The sequence below is a fragment of the Haemorhous mexicanus genome, chromosome 10, assembly GCF_027477595.1.
Source record: "Haemorhous mexicanus isolate bHaeMex1 chromosome 10, bHaeMex1.pri, whole genome shotgun sequence".
NCBI classification, from domain to species: domain Eukaryota; kingdom Metazoa; phylum Chordata; class Aves; order Passeriformes; family Fringillidae; genus Haemorhous; species Haemorhous mexicanus.
This window is the reverse complement of record NC_082350.1, coordinates 16,572,185-16,592,016: the sequence shown is the minus strand read 5'-3', so window position 1 is coordinate 16,592,016 and position 19,832 is coordinate 16,572,185. Positions and strand designations below refer to the sequence as shown.

At 44.8% G+C, this 19,832-nt stretch overlaps 1 protein-coding gene across 1 annotated transcript in view; it reads left to right on the top strand.

Annotated features, from left to right (window-relative positions):
* The first annotated feature begins 15,399 nt into the window (after window positions 1–15,399).
* Window positions 15,400–19,832, top strand: part of LPP (LIM domain containing preferred translocation partner in lipoma) — a 370,626-nt gene continuing 366,193 nt past the window's right edge. Inside the window, exon 1 of the mRNA XM_059855503.1 lies at window positions 15,400–16,059. The gene's annotated coding sequence lies outside the window, so the exon portion shown is untranslated. The remainder of the gene's footprint in view (window positions 16,060–19,832) is intronic.

Here is a 19,832-nt window from a genome sequence, read left to right as displayed (position 1 = left end):
TACTTGGGAATGGGTGAGTTTCATACCATCCTGGATTCAGTGCCAGCCAACTACAGCAAGAACAGCAGGAACTTGTCGGGATACCTTTGGGATCCAGGTGTTTATTTTGATAGTGTGGCTGTGTTTGGATTTGTGCTTGCGATTTTTCTTTTTTTAGAAGCAGAGTGGATTAGTCCTGGCTTGTGCAATTGTTGTACCACATTCTGGCTTTGTGTTGTACAGGGCTCAGCAGTGGTGTCAGGAGACATGCCCCTTAAGTACTCTTATTATTTATCCTCATTGTGCAAGCTGCACCAAATAAGTACCAGGCATTTCCAGAAATTGCTATTGATTGGGCAACTGAGTTTACAAAGCTAATCAATAAGTTCCCCCCACCACCTATTTATTTGTGATACAACTGCTCTCTTTGTGTGCCTCATGTGCTTTCCAGAGTTTGTAATTTGTCCAGTGTAAATAGCTGATTTCATTCTTTTCCTGGGGAAAAAATAGCCCTGCTATTATAATGCCATGTCTCTTCTGGTGAGGGAGGTGTATGTGTCTTCCTGCCTTTAGGGTGGGTAATCTCACCCTTCACAGGAAGAAGATGAAGGGATGGGAAAGAGCCTTGTTGTTTCCTGAACACCAGAGTTACTGAAATCTCCTGTGGATTTTTGTCCTTTGGCCTTTTCATCCTACTTCTGTTTCTATCATAATAAGCCCAGGTCTTCTCACACTGCTCTTCCTGTGGCTCCGTGACACGGAAGATAACGTAATGCTGTAGCTGGGACAGAGCTGGGCAAGCTCTGGTTGGGAGGCAGGACACGTGTGCTGCTTGGCCAGGCAGCTGGTCCCTAAGGGCTGTTACCACGTGCCCTTCCACACTGGAAACCCCTCTGGATCTCTACCTCCTGTCCTCTACGGGTTCTGCCAAATTCTCTGGGCACTTCTTGTTGCTGAAATTTCTACCACTCTTTCAAATGTGACCCATTTGAGTCAAAACCTTCAAAAGTTCTTTGAGAAGGATGGATGGTGGATTGCCTGAGTGTCAGTCTGAAAAGAATCCTCTGTGTGGATGGCTGAATTGCCAAAATATTTAGAGTTCTATTTAGGTTTCAAATTATGAAGAATTTTGACATCTTCCTCTTCTGGCCTCAAATTACTTTGTTTATGCTGCCCCTCCAGGCCTGGCTTGCCTATGGTGAGAGCAAGAAAGCACATAAAGACCTTCTAAAGGATTTCCCCACAAACTGTAAACACCAGAATTTTGCAAGATCTTATTCTGTAGTGTGGCACTACCACTAAAGAGACATTGGCTTTCCTGCTCCACTATCTGACTGTGCCCTGTGTGAACTTGGATACATGAATGTCCCCAGCTTTCTTCTCCATTAAGGAGAAACAAACCTACGTTTGATTTTCAAAACCCAATGTATCCCACCTTTCTCTCTGAAATTTCCCAGTTTGATCTGTACAGTCACCACATTTAGCCCTATTTGCACAATTCACTTTACTCTCACACACAGATCAGCTACTGGATCCAGGATGGGATTTAAATGAACAGGCTTGCATCTTGACAATATTTTTCCAAGATTGAGAGATTTTCTTAGGAACTACTGCCCTGGCCACAATACCAAGCAAGGCCAAAACCAAAGTAGTGTAGAATGTGGTGCATAAGAATATAAATTATTTACAAAATAGTAACACTGGTATCTTTACTCTGTTCTTTCAGAAATTGTAGAACCAGTTGATCAGCCAGCCTAAACAGGGCGACCCAAATAATCCTTGCTACAAAAGCGTCTTGAAAATCAATGGCAAGGCCATAGCGTGCTCTGTATAAAGGACTCAGGGAGTTTCCAAAAGTTCTATGTGCTCTTTGGACAAGTGGGTGACTGTCCAGCTAGAGCACAAATAGCCTAAACCAAACCACAGTCAATGCTGCTCCTTCCCCAGATGATCCCTACTGGACATGGGAAGGAGCCAAGTGTCTTGGGAAGGGGCAGAGTTTGGAGGATGCTGTGGGTACAGGGCTGGGTGAGGTGGCTGCAGGGGGAATCTTGAAGCACTGAACAAAGGGAAATGTTGGGGACACTGGAGTAAATGTGCTGGTGGAGGGAAAGGACGTGGGGTGAAAATTCTTAGATTGTCAAAAGAAGAATCTCGAGGCCTGTAAAAGCTTGGAAGACAAAAGGTGTATAATGAAACACTACATTTCTCCTTCTAAAAGGAACTCCTATTGCCCATTTTCCTGAGGTTTTTAAACAACAGAAAGGGCTTTCTTTGGCACTAGGTACAGTTTAATACCATGTCCTTAAAAAGTCAAATTGACCTGTGTATAATTGTTTCTTTTTAATATACATGAAGGCTTGCAGCCAGTGGAGCTAAGCTCTTAAAATGTGAACCTTTGTCTTCTGACTTTGGTTGAGATTACATCAATTCAAGGCTGTAGACACAATTAAAATTAACTCCTATTCCTTCCTTCTGCTCCTCTGTACACTCAGTTGCTTGTCCACACCCTCAGCTTCTTGGATCATTGACTCAGATTGTTTAAATGGAAAAATACTTAGCACAAGTTTATTGCAATGAGCAGAAGCAAAGAGGGTCTCTGCAAATATCTTGGTTCTTTGTATGCAGCTGGGTTCCCCTTCGTTTACTTGACTTCCCAAGGTATTTTCAAGCCTCTAAGGTCATTGCTAGTTAATAGTTGGCTAGAAATCAATAGACAGAGCGATGGTTAAAGATAAGTTTTAATAATGGGTGCAATCAAATTCTAGCAACTTTTTATCTCTCTGCCTCTGCCAGTGGTGGGTGTTTTTTGTGCATTGACTCCATTTATCTTCCAGCTGTACAAACTCCAGGCAGGATTTTTATCTTTGTAAAATAAGAAGTGGAAGCCCACCCTGGTGCTTAGTGCCCTGCTGCCGGAGAGCTGAGCCCAAATGTGCTTCAATGCTTTCCATCAGTTTTAACAGCATTTTCATCCCATGCTCACCCTTGTCCTGAGGAAACAAAGCCCCTATACAAGGGACTAAGAGCATCATCATCTTTTGACTGCTCTCTGAATGCATGGGGCATTTCAAAGCCTCAAGGAGCTTTGCTAGTCAGTTCAGTTGTTAAGTGGCTTCTGCACCTCTAATTGAGCATTTTGAAGCCAGATTTTAAAATCTTCATCTTGGAAGAGAAAGTGCTGTGATTTGATTTATGCCTTTGAACACAGGGTTTGCTTAATTTGGTGTGTGTTCAGGGCACTGCAGAAGTCTAATAGTTATCTCTTGCCAGCTGGACATCACCACACGCAAAGCAGATCTCTCACAAATACCTCTGGTGTTGAGTGATCACTTGAACAAGTGTGTTCAAAGTGTGCTGGAGACAGTGGCTGCTCTGGGCTTGGGATCAGGTGCTGCATGATGCTGCTTGTCAAGAGCTTCCTTGGCTGCCCACAGCTCGCCTGCTGATCCCGTGCCTGGCACCAGGTTCTCTTCCTGAGGGCTTTGCAGAATTTTATTGGGCTGTGATGCAATGGCATCCCATCCGTCCTGCTGCAGCACATTCACCCACAGAGGTATGGCTGGCACTTCCATGCCTGCTCAATCCAGTGAAAGTCTTACACACTGCACCTAAAGCCCTGCCAGATGTTCTCACAAATATGGCAAGCCATTGGGATGGCCCAGGCTTGGAGTGCCTGAAAAGAATTTGAGGGACTTGTGCTCAGTTTCCTGTTCTGGCCCAGACTTCATCATCTGTCCCAGGCAAATTACATCAGTGCTGTGATTCAGTAGGAGTACAATGGGAATAGCAGGAGTGCCCCAATTTGTGGGATTATTGTGGGGCTAAACTCCTCTTAGACTCAGGATACTGTGATCAGAGCAGCCATAAGAGCAACTGTATAAAAAGTGACTTGATATGCCAAATCTTCAGGGAAAGGTTTTGGGAGTGCTAAACCAGCCCCAAGATGTAGGAAGGGACTCTGTAACCATCTGGGTGCTCAGGACATTCTCCTGTGAAACCACTGGCAAATCCTGAAGGTGTGGCCACACTGGCATGTCAGCTGAAAACTTGCAGAAGCACCACAGGCACCTGAGGTTCCCCTGTTGTAAAAACTCTGTCCAGGCCATGAATCAGGGAAATTAATTTAGCCTGTGAATTCAGGGCTGTGGATTCATTCTGAGAGTGACAAAGAGCTTCAGGGCATTAATTAACTGGCCAAAATGACCTGCTCAGGAATTGCCAAGAGCCTGCAAATGTTTTCAGCTTCTCCAGAGTACTGAGACACTTCAATGAGTGCAGAGGATGGTAGGAACTTGCAAAAATTACCAGTGGCTGCACTGCCCTCTCAAAGCTCCCACTCTCCTTACACACATCACATCTCCAGAAGAGCTTTTCCTCCTTTCTACCACCTCCATCCTCCCTCTTTTCCACAAGAGTTGTTCTGCCTGTAGAAAGACTTCCTTGGTCAATGGCATCACTTGTCAATCCACTATGGGCAAAAGCTGGTTTGGCAATTTCAGCCAGCCCAAGGGACACGTGTTTGGGTAAGTGAAAAACACCAGGGCATTACATCTAATGATTTGCTGGTGGATAAGATGTGGAGTGTTTATTACAAGCCCTACTGGAGATGCATGTTCTCAATTATTCTAACAGTAACCTCTGAGTAACTACATAAGGTATTAGATAAATGCAAAGTAGAACACCAAAGAATGGTAGAATGTCTTGGGGGGGTGACATGCTGTACACCCAGACAGCATATGGAGTCCATTTTCATTATGACACATAAATGAAAACTGTTCACACGTACAGTATTTTACATTTATATGTAAATAGAGTATGTAATTTCAAAATTAATAGGTGAAAGCTGAGTTACCAGTTTGTTGTTACTAGTTGGCAGTAACAGGACACCTCGATGGATTTGAGGTAGTCTGTTTATAGGGGTATCTCAGGATGCAACCTCTCTGCAGTGGCATTGTCTAGCACACCAGCTCATGACATTGTCTAGGAATTATTTCCTAGGTGGCCTGCCTCTTGTGTATAATTTCCAGTCCACTTTCGGAGGTAAAATCTCTGCATTAATGCTCTTGGTAATACATTAGAAGAGACAAATGTCTTGCCCCAGTTTTACCAACCTTTCTTCACTATGGATTTTGGCCATAGAGCAGTAAAATCAAAATACAATTGAGACCCTATTGCTGCTTTCAGTGGGAAAATTATATCATACCTCCCAATCAACATGCTAAATATAATTTAATTCCTCCTGATCCATCTTCTGAGGCTAGAGGCTGTTTGTTTGTCCATGAGGATCAGCAGGTGAGAGCAGATTTTCCTGGTGCTGCTAAAGGACAGCCTGTAAGCCTGCACACGCTCTGTGCCCCTGCCTCTGGTGCTGTGTGAGTGGTGTGTGGCCAGTCACACCTGGCACAGAGCCACACCTGAAACCCAAACCTTTGCAGGGCTGATAAGCCAAGTCATGTAATGAGAAAGGAACGCACTGCCTTGCTTTTGAACATGCTCAAGGACGCACACAATGTCAGCTTGTCCAAAGGCAGGAAGGATTTGTTTGAAAAGAGATGCAGGAGAAAAAAGTAATACCCATATTTTTTTAATACTGAGCAAACAAAGTGAGGGTTGGGATGTTTGTGGATTAGGACTTAAAATCTGTGAGCATTAAGCTTTCATTTGTTTTGAATAAGGCCAAGGTCACAAACGACCTGAAGTTGTGGTTGTGTTGCTTTGCATGAAGAACTGGTTTGGGTTTGTGAATGAACAGTAAATTTGGCTCAAAACTGCTTCTCAGAGGCCAAGCCTATTTGCTCCTTATATGGTTTGAGTTTTGGTCAAGGCAAGAATAGGGATGTTGGTACCAAATGTTTTCCCATGCTTTGCAGGCAGCAATTTGACTTCTGTTTCAAAAGGATATTTTTGATGCACAGAACTTTGGTTTGAAAGGGTGGAAAGAGATAAGGCAAACTCCAAACACAGAATGTTGCTTGTCAAATTAAATGTTTTGGACAGACCCTCAAGTAGGTTTCCCAATAACCTTTGTTTGTCTGAAATTGTGTGTTTTCCACTTGGTTGTCAAGGCTGACAAAAGGAAAGTCTTCCTTGTAGTCCCACCTTAAATGAGAGTATCAGGTAGGAGATCACATAAAGGTTCTGGGCTCATTACTTTGGGTGCAGCACAGGCAAGTAGCAAAAACAACCTTCCCCTCCCTGATGAGCGCCTGAACAGGAATTAGACAGGATGCAACAAGTGGACAAAACGCAAATGGGAGTGCTGGAGGAGGATGAAATGAGGAGGAAGCTGTGCCTCGCCATGGGCGAGCCTGCTGCCAGATGGGTGTGAGGGGTAGGCTTGTGGCAGAGAGGTGCTCTAAGGAGCTGTGTGAAAGATGCTACTCTGCCTGTTGAAGTGAATTTTGAAGCCCACATGGTAAAATATAATTTCTGCTGTTTTTGGCATTAGTGACTGGTAGTTTCATCAACAAGACCTGAATGTGAATGCTGTCATGGGAGTTTCTGTTTTCTTCACTGTCTCAGATAGTGCTATAAGTCATGCTCAAAGCTTGTTGACGTTGTCTGGGCCCACTGCCAAGGCCCGTGCAGGAACTGTCTGGGGGCAGGGGGCTTTCTCTCGTGGGCAGTCAACCCAAAAGCTTTTCATCTTCAGAAAATGTCAGTTAGCAGGTCGAAGATGCTCAAAAATGCCGATTGCCCCTGGTTCCTGTTGTCTGCAAACTGGAGTGCTGGGTGCTCAGGTCATGACTTGAATAAACACCAGAGTAGGAGTCCCTGCAGCAGCCAAATGCCTGAGCACTGTGCAACCCAGTGGCTCTCAGACACTAGCAAAGATATTCTTGTTGATCCTTCGGCAAGTGCTGAGCTGGAGACTTAGATCAGACTCCTGCCTGGAGCCTGTGATTCTCAAACCAGCTCCAGGAAGATAAGGCAAACTTTTAACTTGGTTCAACTCCCTTTGACACCTCTGGAAATGTGCAGCCAAGGCAGAGCACAGGGATGAAATGAGAGGCAGTGCAAGGTAGCACTACAGCTACCAAATAATGGTCCAACAATTTTTCTTTCTGGGTAACCCACAGCTGATCAATAGAACCAACTAAAACTGTGGTCATGATGATGCAGTTGATTGATATCTGCCCCCTCAAAACTTCATGATTCTGTTGCCATTCAGATAAGAACCCTCTTAGTGGGTTTCTCCAAAAAAAATGAGAAGAATATCTAGTAAACTAAAGGAGAATGTTATTTGCTAACCACAGAGTCTTAGGCTGATAATTAAGATCAAGTTTCTTGCAGAGTTTGAAATTTCTTCCCAGTAGGAGCAACCAATGTAAGAATGCCCTGCGCAAGGATGTGGCTTGAAAAACTTCCACAGGTTGTCACAGTTATAAGAAAAGGTTTGCAATAACAAAAGCTTAAAAATAGTAATCTGGGGGTCTTTCCAACCTCCTGTTCTAGTTGTGATCATACTGTGATATTATCTTTTTTTTCAAAACAAACTGGACTAAAACTGAACTCCTTGGTATAATTTTTAGTCTATTCCCATCCCTAACCAAGCTATTAACTTGTAGTACTGGTTATTAAAGGCACCTGTGATCCCCTACAAATCTCCAGAGCCAACTGACTGCCTGCTTCTCCTTCCTGATCTGGTTTGAGGTCAGGATCTGAATATGCTTCAGCACTCCAGTTCAATTAAAAAATTCAATTTGTCTTTAAAATTTGTTTGGGGGGTCTTTAATTCCCTGCCATAGATTCCTCTCCTCCTTGCAAAGTTGTAGGGAAAAGCATGTTCCATGTCATTAAATGGCTCACCAAAGTAGCCCAGTGGCTTAGAGGGCTTATGTGAGGCTTAGTGTACTCAATGGAGCACGGTGGGATACCCAGCACTGTCTGCCAGGTCAGGAGTTGAACTGGAGCTATCTGAGTGATATTATCCAGGATGCCTGGGGACAGAGGAAATTAAAAGTCACTAACACTTACTGCCCTGAGCCAAGACTCAATTGCAGAAGCACCTGCAGGGTTGGCCTGCACACCTACTGCCTCTTTTTGATTTTTTTTCTTTTTTTTTTTCCCTTGGTTGACTCTTAAATGTGTTTTTATTTCCAAGCCAGTGGATGGCATAAGGCTGGCTCTGGATGGCTGAAATAGTCAGGGATGAGGCAGAATGGGATTCACTGATGTGCAAAAGACCTTGGACACTGTTGGGAGTGAGGGAGAAGAGTGATGGGAAATGAGCAGCTCTTTCCCTTTTGACTTGTGATCTCTAAGCCTACAAAAAATAAATGTGGGTGATGGGCTTTGCAGCCTGACTGGGAAGGGTGGGGGAAGCAGGGCAGAAGCAGGCTAAGGGGCTGTCCCAAAATTTTTATTACAAGGTTTTTTTCAAGGAAAATCTAGGGACCATAATTTTACTGTGAGAACTATCTGCTCTTGAATTCCTTCCCCCCCCCCAGCCCGCTTCTCTTATAAGCTGGAAGTTAAAATAATGGAAATAATTTTGGATCAAATGAAGCATCTCTCTTTTGTTTTTTGCATTTTTTAGAAGATAATAAAAAGTTTTATTTAAAAGAGATTGGAGTAGAATGTGAAATATCAAGGTGAGCTGAAAGTTCTGGAAAAAAATTTCTTCAGTTTGACTCAAAATAAAACCTTCAGATTATTCTGAACTGCCGGTGAACCGAAAAATCAGTCATTTGCACTAATGATAAGTAACTGGCAGGTTGTTTTGCCTGTCAAATTCTGTGTCTTGTGGAGTGAGCACATTGTTGTCTGCTGACATGATCTACTGAGCTGTTAAAAAAAAAAAATCAAATACAGCTCCTCTCTGTTGGCAATAAGGCTTGCTGACAGGTGCAAGGCACTCACATTCTCGTGTCTGGGCTGTGGGGATGAGGGACCCCAATCCCACTTGTGTTCTCAGAAACCACCCTGGCCTAATAAACACACCAAAATTTTCCTCTGAGTAGTGATATTCAGAGACTGTCACAGCAATAACTGCTGATTATCTGGATGGCAGTGGCATCTGCATGCAGCCACCCGTGCCAGGGCAGGACACAATACCACAGTGTCCCAACGGGGAAGTCAGAGCACAAGGTGCTGGGGGAGGAGGGAGTAACTGTGCTTTTCTCAGCCCTCGGCCAAGGGCTGGTGTCACCCACCACCACAAACAAGGGCAAATGACAGAAATCAGCTGGACTGGCCAGTGAGGTAAAGAAAAATGAAAAAAAAAAAAAAACAAAAATCTGTGTGTTTCCTGGTTCCTCTTTCTAGTGGGAGATGGATCTGTGTGTTGGGAAGAAAACTAACTTCTCCCACAAATATGTTGCATACCCCATGTATCAGTACTTGTACCTTGGTGCTTGTATTTATTTACCCTTGGGTGCTTTTCTGGTAACACTGTCAGGGGAGCAGGCTGCCTCACAGACTACATGGACAGGAAAGAACAAGGGAAATGTGATAACTGTAATTTCATGGTACCTCTACCAGGTGACCCAAGACTCACTGAGTGAGGTGGTGTCTCAGCTGGAAGGAAGTTCTGGGAAACTGTACGAAGGTCTGGGTTTCACCTGAGCTGCATCTGGTGGTTGTGGGTAAGGCAGAAATCTGGTAGTTTGGCAGCTAAACCAAATCAGAGTTTAGGGTTGTGTGTGAAATGAGCTGCTGGTGTGGGCTAGACCTCTCATCTTCATATGGTTCCTCCTGTCTGCTGTGCTGGTCCCAGGGGGTTTGTGGCCCTGCAGAAGCAGAGGCAGCTCAGCAGGAGCCTGCCCAGTGCAGCTCCAGGACTGGCTGCTGGTGAGGCTCTTGGCAGCTTTGCCATGATCTGGGGACAAGCCTGAGGCTCCCATCTAAGGGATGGGAGCAGTGGGACTCAATGGTTTTGGTATTATAGTGCATTTAAGTGCTCTAGGGCTTAGGTTCTGTCTGGTGGTTTGGTGTTTTAGTTCTGTTAGACCCTGCATGACTGCTGCCCTAAGGAAAGGGAATCAGGCTGGTGAGCAGAGCATGCACAGGAGCCAGGTCTAAATCTACCACCAGCTTGCTGTCATCTCTGGGATCCTCTTGTGTTGGTAAAGAGCAAAACTCAGTAACTATGAAGCTTCTTTCTCAGAAAAAAATCAGGCCATGGTACAAGTAAGTATCACTCTAGAAACTAAACAAGCTGCTGCAAACTGGAGCAGAGTAACACATGGGGCTGTGCTCCCATCCCCTGCTTGAAGAACATAATTCCTTTCCTTTTCCTTCCTTCACTTAGCTTTATTCTCTAAAACATGAGGTGCCAGGTCCATCACATGCCTGTGAAGAGGCAAAGTCACAGCTGGTGTGGTTGGGGAAGGGAGGGCAGGTCTGGAGCAAGTACCCACCCATTTGCTCAGAAGCCATCATGCACCCAGTCTTCTTTCTTTTTTGTTTTTTTTTTTCCTCACTTAAAAAATCCAAACCACTGTCTTGGGTCCTTGGTGCCTGTTTTCCCAGGCCAGCTGGGTACCAAATCATGATGCAAATACCACTACCAGTAAATGGCTGCTTTCCCTGTGCACCCTCCCAGGTGCCCCCATACTTTGTAATGAGGAGAGTGGCATGAAGGCTGCAGGAGTATTGATGATTTCTGCAAACCCCATCCGAGGCTGAGGAGCTGGGTCCTACAGGCAGCACTGGCTGCCAGGTCCTGCCTTTACTTGCTGGTTGCATTTCCTTATCTGGTGCTGGCTCTGATGCCAAGTCCTGACTGCCCTCACGTACACTTGCAGCTTCTGCCACGAACGTGACCCGTGTCACGTGCTCCTGCTTGGACCTGACCCTTGTCGTGGTGAGAGAGGACAACAAGACCTAGCTTTTCATCTTCAGATGTGCTTGGTATTCACACCCTGGGTGCTATGTCATGCATGATAATTCCCATGCCCTCCTCAATCTTACTCCTTTTGCCTTCCTCCTGTTACACTTGTCCCTATTAGATTTTCAAGCTGAAGAAATAATTTCTGTTTATGTTGCATAGGTTATCACAGAACAAAAACTACATCTCTTTTTACCTCTTTTCTGTTAGTCACCCAACAGGATCTCGTCTCCAAATAACCCTCTAGCCCTCAAGGATCTAACCACTTGTCTCTTCTGCTTCCTACCCTGCCAGGCACAGCCTGCCCACAGTCCCTTTCTGACTCAGCTCTGCTGAGGGTGAACCAGCAGCTGCCTTCCTTGGCCACTTCTGCCAAAGGTGGAACTTTCCACATGGATTAGGCTACAGCTCAAAGTGGCTGTTGTGCTTTGGTAGTCTCTAGAAGAAGAAGCTGGAGCAAATTAGTTTCATTTGTGGAAGGGCTATTTCTCTACTGTATTTCTAAAAATCAATACAGAATAAATCCCCTGTGTTAGTGGAGAGGTGTATATTAGACTGCAGCTATCACTATCCCAGCTTGAGGTCAAGAAGTCCCAAAGGGTTTGGTGAGTTTCCTTAGTTACATTGGACAGGATAAAAATACTTGGGGAATTCGTGCTCCAAGACAGAAATCAGCTGCCCCCTAACCAGTGCCACCTAAGGGTACTCTGTGCACCCAGGTGCTTCATGAACAGACAGTTTGCACCATCTTAAGAAGCAGCAGGTATTGACCATGCAGGTCCTGGGTGGCAAATTTCAGGAGAGAAAGGAATAAACTGTCCATAGCAGCCAAAAAATTCATGACACCCAGGACAATGTGCTGGGTGAGTGACACCTGTAGCATCTGGTCTGTGCCCTGTCTCTTAAAGTAATAGGCTCTGCCCTGGAAAACAGATTATAGGATGTAATTCTGCACCACCAGGAGGAGGACAAGGCAGGATTACTGGGTCTTTTTCACTTATTGTAACTTGTGACCTATTTCTCCAGAAAGAAGGTGACTAGGTCAGGCTAGAAGGGGTGACAGCTCTTTCCATAAACCTTACCCAACTTGGAAAAAATTCTCTACACAGCAACAGGAAGGAGTTAAACCCTAAAACAGGGGTGCAAAAAAAGAAAAAAATCTTCACTGGACAGAAAAAAAAGAGTCATGTTCTTTAATTTTTAGCTTTTCTTTATGGAATTTGCAGGACTTTGTTTACCCTGAATGTAAAGCCTAACCAAGATCAACATGTCCTTGATTTTGCTGTGCATGTTAAGTACTGCATATTTACCCCTTGCCACCTAATTTGTGAATTTGCCAGGAATCAAAACATCCATTTAAACTAGCCTGGAAGATAGCAAAATATGAATACAGTTAGATCATTATCTAAGGCATGGTTATGATGTACTGAGGGTGGCGTTTCAAAGTCTTATGAGCTATAAAAATGCATCTAGACATGGGAGAATAAAATGCAAATTTAAAAAATTTAAAAAATAATACCACCACTCCCTTTCCCCATCAAAAAACCAAAACAAATCCAAAAAAAAACACCAGAGAAAAATCTTATTTGGTCCAAAAGCTGATTGTTGGTAAAAATTAAACTGGAACATTCCAGGTTAAAAAAAATTTCCCAGTGGAAAAGCAGTAGAGGCCTGGGAACTATCCAAGGTTGGGTGTTGCAACCTGCTTTGAGACAGGCCCATGGGTGAATCCCAGCCTTTGCTGAAACTCTCTGGCCTGTTCCCCTGGGGAGAAGGAGGCTGCAATTCACCCTTGGGCTAAAAACCTGGTAGGAAATAAAGTCCATCTGGAGGACAGGGGAAGAGAGACCCCCCTAATCTCCAAATTTCACGCAGGTCAAGAGTTTTTGAGGGGCAGAGGAGGAGTGAGTGGCCAGCATGGGGTGGAAGTGAACTGTTGCACAGAGACCTCAGGATTATTTATTTTTGTGGGTGCAGTTGGTCTGATTTGCTCTGAGTTGTCTGTCTTGATGAAGGTACCATGACCATGTACAGAAGAGTCTGTCTTGTTTCAATTGTTCTTTATATTTGGTTGGTTTTCCCCCAGAAACAATCTGGTAGGGAACAGCAGGTTTTGAAGCTAAACCAAGTCTTTATGAGAAAATACTGCTAAAAATGTTTTTTTATGCAACTTTTGGTTTTAATGATCTAGGAGGATTTCTGGTTTTTCAGTACTTGCACCTTAACGTTGCATTAAAACATAATGTTCAATGGGGATAAAAAAAGGAAAGCTTTGTCAAATCTGAGACTGTCAAAGTTTTATTCCATTTTTCCCAGGTATCAGACAAAGCAGGTGTTGGTCCATTAGAACCCTGAACTGGGAAAAATTTAGCTGCATGTTGACCTGTGCAAATGTTGGGATGTCCTTATGACATTTGATGCCTTAGTTTCCCCATTTGTAGAACAGAAATTGTTATGGTTTTCCTCTGTTTTCCAAACACCTTTGAAAGCTGGACAGCGATGCCCATACGATGTTTTAGTAAGCAATTCACAAAAAAACATGCGCCAATGAAATAAAATAAGCTAAGTGTGAAGTAAAGGAGATTTTTACTTTCTTACTGTTTTTGTGACCAGTCTTACAAAGGAAGGGGAAATCCTTCTGCAGCTCAGGTTGCAAATTGAGCTCAGCTGCATTATTAGACATCAGAAAATCCAGCCTGGCAGGAGCAAGAGGAAGTCAGCCTTCCTACGCATCACTGTCAGGCAGCTATTGCCTTCACTCCAGTGTGGTGGTAATGAATTATCTCTGGAACTGCTGGGCTTTTATTTCTGCATGTAGGCTCTCAGGAAAGGAAAGTGCACAGGATTTTCAGTCTTGCTAAGAAAGCAGCAAGTGACATCAATCTGAATCTTATATTGTTGATGCACCATGGAAGTTAATAAGGTTAGCTGGAAGTGTTAATTGTTCTACGCCGCTTGCTGTCTGCGCTTGCTCTGGAAAATTCATGCATAGCAGCAGCTGAAAACTCAGCAAAAAGTGCTTTAACAGAGGAAATGGGCAACATTTGGCCCAGTAAAATCATAATGCAGGTGGCTGAGAAATCACTCACTCAATTATATGCATGAGGGGGACTCCATTTAAGAGCAACATTTGGAGCTTTATAGGCAACATAAAAGGAGAGAGAATGAGGTTTTTATATCGCTGTGCTCAGTTGTAGAAAAAGCAGGAGGTTGTTTCCCACCCTTTTGCATATGCTTGGACTGTGCAGGGAAAATGAAAATGTCTGCTCAGAGATTTGGATGACACCTGGGGAGGATGGGCTGGAGCAATTCCAGAGACCCCCTGTACACACCCTTTTACATCCCCTGTCACACAGAGATTTTGTGTGATCATGACTGGGCAATGTCAAAACAAAAGCCATACTCTAAAAATAAAACCTTTGGCTCCTTTACTAACAGTGAACTCTCAAAGCAAAAGAAGTTTTAAAAAGAATATGATCATAATTAATTGCTGCTTTTCTTGTCCCATGACAGTTGTTACAGCAAGTGAAGTTAGATTATCGCTCAGCACACACAGCTCCTCCCATTTTTATCATCCTTCTGTCTTCTGTAGGGACCCTGCCCCTGGAATTCACAGCTAAATCTCTTTATTAAAGTTTCTTTTCTAATGCATATGTTGGCTGAGGGAAAAAGCACAAGTAAGAGTGCACACCTTCCACATCAAAGTATTTGTATTTTCCTTTGCTTTAAATTTTTCTAGTGCCTTAACCCCTGATTTTTGTGAGGCTGGGCTGACAGTGCTGCAACTTTGACACTACAGCATGTGTGTCCATCCTTTCCTCCAGGCATGCCCGTACCTGCACTCTCCCCATTGCTCCTTCCTACTGGGGATTAGAAGAACCAAAACATTTTATTTTCTGGTGCTGTGGATAGTCCTTTTAATCTGTTTAGAGAAGATCCATCCACTAGCTCAGTGCTGTCATTGCATTTCTAACAGAGAAGTGCCTAATTTATTTTTCTATTAAATAAAATACAAAACTACTCCAAATACCTTTTTTTTCCCCCCTGTTCTAAAGCTTGACATCTGGGCCTGTAACAGCTCATCAGTGGATTTGTGAGATGAAGCAAATGACATTTCTATATAGAGCACTGGCTGTGGTAGAAGTCAGATGGTGAAATGAAACTGCAAAGAACTTGGTATTGAGTGATGATCTTCATCCAGGGATCTCGGAGTGCAGGAGTCCCTGCTTTGCTGACACAGATGATGGGTGGCTCACTCCAGCCTGCACAGCAAAATTGGCCTCACAGCTGAGTATCTCTGGAGACCTGCGCACAGAGCACGAGCACTCTGGAGCAGGACCCACATCTCTGTTTTAGAAAGCTCTCTGTTGTAACAGGCCTTTGACCCTGGTGTGGACAGAAGTGCATCTGTAAGTAGCTGTACATGAAACACTCGTTCCATCCTTGGCATGCATGCAACCCACTTGGGTGCTTGCTTGCTCCAGTGCCTTGGCACAAGAGAACTTGAACTTTGCTTCCCTGCACGTGTGCTGTTCGAGCTGTATTCTGTATAAACATTGTTCCTGTGTGTTAAAACACAGCATTAGATCACGGCAGCACTGCCCTGCCCTCGGTAGCCCCACTCCAGAAGAAAGGCTGGAAAGCAGTTCCCAGCAGAACTGCTGCGAGAACAAAGCCAGACAGAAACCCGGTGGCCTGGAGCAGCTAGAAGATGAACCTGGTAAAGTCCTGGGATATGTTTACTTCCAGCAGCAGGAGACTGGACTCAGCAGCCTGAGCCTCCCCTCCGTGCCCCGTTTGTCCCCCTGGGGGCTGGTGACCCGGTCTGTGCCCTGGCCACACCCGGAGGTTTCAGGGGCTCAGTCCGGGCTGAGCTTTCCCCTTCCCGCTGGTGCTGAACGCCGGCCCCAGCCCCGCTTCCCCAGGATAGCTCCTTGGCTGGAGCTCCGGGAATCGGCCCTACGGTGGAAAGGGAGGGAGTGCTGCCCCTGACTGCGATGCCTTTCACTGCAGAGAGGCAGGAGCCTCCCTGCAGGGGACCACGGTTCATCTCCTTGTAAGCAAACTCAGAGTGGAGGCACGCTGTTGTGAGGATTTTGTGTTCCTCGGGATCGCTTTGTTCCTCCCCGAGTGCCCAGCAGGGCTGTGGCTGTGATGATCCTGCTGTTGCCTCTCCCGTGGGATTCACTCTGGCAATGCCAAGCTCTTCACAGTGCCAGTGGAGCCCAGGGATGCTCCTTACACAGGTATTTTCCAGTGTGTGACTGTGTGGATGGCAGGAAGGGTTGGAAGGAATGGGGCACACAGTTAAGCAACCCTCTTCCCAGTACCAGCAATCTTCATGTGATGAGAAACATGAAGGTATTTTGATTATCAGCAATTACAGCACCTTGGTGGTTCTGGTGTTCCTGACAAATCTCTCCCTCCTCTTTTTAACCTCTGGAGTGGCTGGGCACTGCCAGGCAAACTCTGCCTGTGGTGATGTGCATAAACCTTGTGCAGAGGTAATTAATGTGCTTCATTGAAGCTGGAAATCTGGTTCTGTGCTCCAACTTGTACATTCAATAGCAAAGATATTCAGATTCAGCTGCACCATCTCAAGCCACATCTGATCAAATCTGAATCAGCAGTGAGAACTTGCTGACTCCCAGAAACTCCATGCCTTGTAAAGAGATAGTAGTGATGGCTGTCTGTCAGCCGGTCAGTCAGCACTGTGCTCCAGCCCCTGGCAGGACATGCAGGGGTTAAAATGGTGTCTTAAGAGAAGTCCAGGATGTTCAGGCCATCAGGAGTTCTGCTAGAGGAGGAACCTTTCTATGATTCCTGCTGCCCTCCATCCTGCGGAGTTATACTGGATTTTTGCGCTTTCAGCTGAGCCTTCTGTTGCAGAGAATTGAAAAGCTGTAAGAGTCCTGTTGTTACTGAGATTTTGGTTTTGCTATGATGCAGGAAAAGGTTCTGACAACATTCATCTTCTGGCTTTTTTTAATGAAACCTTTCAACTCTGATTGTAGTGATCTTTCATATAAATACATGTGAAAATACAGGCAGGTATATATGTGATCTATTGGTAATTAAACATAATCATAAAATACAGCTGGCTGGAATTTTATTTTATGGGAAATATTTCAGCGTGGTCCCTTTCTGCCTGGAACCCATGCTGTGCTGTAACACTTCAAATTCTCCTGTGGAGCTGAATACATTTCTTTACCTAGCATGCAGCTCACCTGCCTGTTAAAGGCCTGGATGAGGCTGAAGCAGGTTTATGGCTTTAAAAATTACTTCAGAAGCTGTTAGGAGCTATGTGGGTATTAATGGAAGCCACCTCAGAGGCTGTGAAGATGTTTGCTTGCTGTTGGACTCTGCTGGGTTCTGTTGAACTGAAAGGGCTTTCCTGGCTATACTTGGTACAAAGTTCCGCTCAAGCACAGGCACTTGGAAACAGGAAAACTCAGCTCCGTTCCTGCTCTTGTTGTGAGCTTTCAAGTGGCCATTGCTGTTTCATTAAAGAATCTTTAGGTGAAGGCACGCTCGGAGTTTGGTGCTAGAGGTTCTTTGCAGTTCTAAAAGCAAATCAGTGAGGAACCCAGGACAAACCGGGTTTGCTTTCTGAAAACATCCACAAGGATGCTGCACCAAAGTGGCAGAAATAAGTAAGACCTCGAGCAGCAAGGAAGAGCTGAGTCTGCCTAGAGTGGTGCTACGTGATCTGTCAGTGGAAATCTATAGAGCTGCTGTGAGGTGTCCCCTGCAACCCAGCACTCAGGCACTCTGTGCCTGACAATGCCTCATCACTTCCCTAAGAGCAAGGGAGATAAGGAAAAAAAAAAAGGCCAGAAAATGGCTTTATCAACTGGCAACTCTGTGTCAGGTTTTTGTTAAAACAGTGGAGAGTGGGGCCAGCAGTCTGGAGCTTTGCTTGATGAAGAGATTTCTAAACATACCAAAAGAAAAATATGGTAGCAAACGCATTACCTTTTGTCTCTGTTGTACAATAGCACCAAGTGGAGAGTATTAGTCACTTCTGGAAGTGGGAAAGGAATTTTACAACATAGAATCACATCTTGCTTCTCTCTTCCTTTTTCCAAGATTTTGTCCATCTGTTCCCTTTTTCAAAAACAAACAAACTATTAATACATTGCTTTGATGGAGCCTTCTGTTCAAGGCTCTTAAAGGGCTGTACAGATATTCATTATTTTATTTGTCAGGAAAGGCTCCAAGAGATAAATATTAAATTCCTTGCTTCCCACAGGGCAGATGCCAGAGAGGTTGTGTGTGTGCATGTGTGTAGTGCTGACATCATGACTGGCGCCCTGACTTTAGACTCTGGAGAACTTGCTCAGTCCCTGGCTTTATCTCAGCATTCCTTTTTCTCAGCATGTACTCAGGGTTGTACACTAGCTGCCTATTCCATCTGTGTCTCAGTTCCCCTATTTGTAAAACACAGGCATTTCTTTTCTTTTGCTCTTCCTTGCCATCTGCACACCATGACCTGACTTCAGCTGATGCACAGGCACACAGTGATCCTCTCCCTGTGGAACTGCCCTTGGCTGGGAGTTATTTCTGCAGCGTGGCATAACCAGAGATTTTATTAACAAAATGCTTGGTGTTGACCTGGCTGGGTTGGCTACCAGTATCTGTGTAGTCCTGGCAACAGCACTCGCTGCTACCCTAATGCTTGCTTGGATTCCTAGGCAGGTTTTCAGCCTGCACCAAGGTCTTTCCTGCTGTGTTGGTCCTAAAGGTAGCTCAGAGAGGCCTGCCAGAGCTACTGCTGCTCCTTCATCTGCATCACCACCTCTCTAAATCCCACGTGGTACAAAGATATGGGACAGTAGAGCTTGTGGAATCAGGACCCCTGATCCCAAACCTTGCTACATTTTCTTTAATGAAGGCACTAGTGGCACCTGTAAAGCACCAGAGAAAATTTACATGTGTTGGGGACTGCAGATTGAGGATCTCCCCTGGAAATTACTTCCTGAAAAATCTCCTTGTTGCCTGAAACATCAGAGCTAGGGATGCCAGCCTGGGACTGCAGCCCAGTCATGATGTTGTCTTAGTCATTTTTTTGGTCCTTTTGGTTGGTGGAAGAGACAAAAGGATAAATTGCATAAGGTGCCCCAGATAGAAAGCTTTTGTTATCAGGGAAAAAGCAAAGGCATCCAAGAAAGGAAGGAACCAAATGTATCCAGCACTGAAATGTATTCAGGAACATCCCAACTGCTGCTTATCAGAAAACAACAACATCTTAAATCCTTTAATGAGAGAGCAGCCAATGTGAAGTTTTGGGTTTTATAATGAACGATACTCTCTCTTCTCACTCTGTTTTGAAATAGAGCTCATGATGGTTTTCAAAATGCACTCTGCAAGTCCAAAGAAATTGCCTTGTGAGCCATTTATCCCAAACACAGACTCACAAATTTGACATGACCCAAATGAAAATGGTTTTCAGCAACACTGGCCAGTTCCTGGGTTCTTCTTTATTGCAAAATTGTTACAGCTGGGCATAAGTGGCAGCTTCTCCTCAGGAGCCTGGGTTTGGGAGTGTGGTGGGGACTGTAGGATGTGGTCAGTGTAGCAGACAGTCATTGGGACAAGGAGAGTAAATGGGCAGAATATGTACTAACGTAGAGGAAAGACTGCTTGGATGATCAGAGTGGCCATGGAGGACAGCTGGATCATTTACAGGAAGGCAGATACCAAAATGTCTCCAACCAGGAAGAGTGCAAACAGTGGTGGAAGCACTCAGTGTGTGTCTAAAGCAGATGTTCACAGGCAAAACCTACTGGACAAGAAGACTCTTGTCTGAAAGGATCAAATTTTCTCTCTTTGCCCCAGTAAGAGCCAGTCTTGGGGGAAGTGCCTTTTTATCCCAAGATGACTGGGGGGGAGGCCAAACTTCTTTGCTCCAGCACAAATCCCAGCCTGGAGGACTCGGGTGCCTGCCTCCTCATTTAGAGTGTGGGGATCTACCCTGAACTTGGTTTTTTTTGGCTCATGAATATGGCACATGTAGGCT